Source organism: Patella vulgata, chromosome 7 (assembly GCF_932274485.2).
Source record: "Patella vulgata chromosome 7, xgPatVulg1.2, whole genome shotgun sequence".
Lineage (NCBI taxonomy): Eukaryota > Metazoa > Mollusca > Gastropoda > Patellidae > Patella > Patella vulgata.
In genome coordinates, this window is record NC_065885.2 from 57,069,154 (window position 1) to 57,071,058 (window position 1,905).

Consider the following 1,905-nt stretch of genomic DNA (forward strand, 5'->3'; position numbering starts at 1 on the left):
ATCCCGAATAACGAGCCAGCACTGTATTCGGGATTCGCGAATCCCGAATCCCGAATAACGTGCCAACTTCACGTTGCCTTTTTATGGTCAGTATAGCCCCCCCCCCCCCTATTACGTCTTTTTAAAATTTTATACAATTGTGTGCGATTACTGTCAATATTTTTTTTAATGGCACTGCCTATTACGTGTTACTGCATAGTTTGTTTTGTCTGATGTTTGTTGATAAAGCTGAGTCGGTTCTAACTTGTGTTTAGTTGAGAGTTGATGTCTGTCCTGTTCAAACTTTTGAAATACGTTGCATTTAGAGGAGACGATTTCCAACAGTTCGTAAATGAAGTTGGCTTTAACATCCCGTTTTTCTGCATCAAATGGGTTAGACGAGCATACTACAGTTTACGCGGCCAGTCCAGTGGTATTAATATAACAATAATAATAATATCGTCATTACCCTTAGCAAAAAGTCCTACAGAATACCAGTGTAGAATTCTATAGAAAATCTATAGAGTTTTTTGGGGGGCGTGTCCCATTTTCTATAGGATAAAATTCTATAGTATTCTACAGAATTTTGGGGGCCTGTAGGAAATAACGGCCCCAAATATTCTATAATTTCTGTAGCGCACATCCTATAGTTTATCCTACAGATTTATGGCAAAATTTCTATAGGAAAATACTATAGTATTCTATAGGTTTTTATATTGCACTTTCTGTAGGAAATTGTACAATTATGTATAGGAATGAATACTGTAGTATTCTGTAGTTTGGAAATTGGGCCACTATAGTTTTCTGTAAGAATGGGTACTATAGAATTCTATAGACTTTTTTTTATTAAATCTTATTTTGGGAATAAATGTAGTTGGCCCATGATTTCTTTTAAATTGATAAGCTTATTTTTCTCTCATGGATTCTTCTAAATTGATAAGCTTATTTTTTCTCAAATGGATTAATTTGAATTCTGTTGATGATTCACCAGCCGGAACCATAGTGTTATATATACTGAAGAACATTTTCTAAGGCGCTGTTCAGTCACTGTTACAGTAAAGGGTTCTACAAGACTTTTTATATAAGATCGAGCTTTGAAGACGAATAGGATTTACTTGGACTTAATTCTTTGCTGAATTGGGATTCAGTGTAGGGATTGCAATACACGGGAGATATATTGATGTTTTCTAGTTTTAGTTCGAGTCGAGCTGCTGAATTTTGAACATGTTGTAGTTTGTTAATCTAATGGTCTGGTAAGCCTATAGTAAACCATTGTGATAATCTACTTTAGTTGAGATGGATGCGTGAATGAGGTTTTTACTATCTGCATTTAATGGAATTCCCGTGTCTTGTCAGTTACACACTGTCCTAAGAGTAGATGGAATTTAAAGCAGAGTATGCAGAAACACTGATGTTCAGACAAAATGTACCTCATAGCAGACAGCATGTGTATTCCTGCCTTCATTATTATAGTCTATCCTGAGCAGGACAGTTAGACATAAAACCCCATTTCACCTAATATTTAGGGGGGTTGAATGGCCGAATGGTTAGCACTGCGCGCTGTATCATGAGGTCTGTTATTGAGTCAACTGGCGTGGTTTCGATTCCCCAGTTGTACGTGACAAGGAGTAGGGTCGCCTGTCCACCCTCCGGATTTCTCCCACTGCTAAAAATAAAATTGAACCATATGTAAATCCCGAAATGACCTAGTTTGTGTCGAGTGGATGTTAAACCCAATTTAACTCTCTCTCTCTCACTTAACATTTATCTCCATAGCACCCCCACACCCATACTTCCCAAAAATATAGCCTGGCTTGGGCAGGGCAGTAAGTAGAGACTAGACAGTAAGACTCCCATTTCATTTCATTTCACACACACACCCCCAACCCCCCACCCCCGCACTTAAAAAATATAAAGACTAACAAA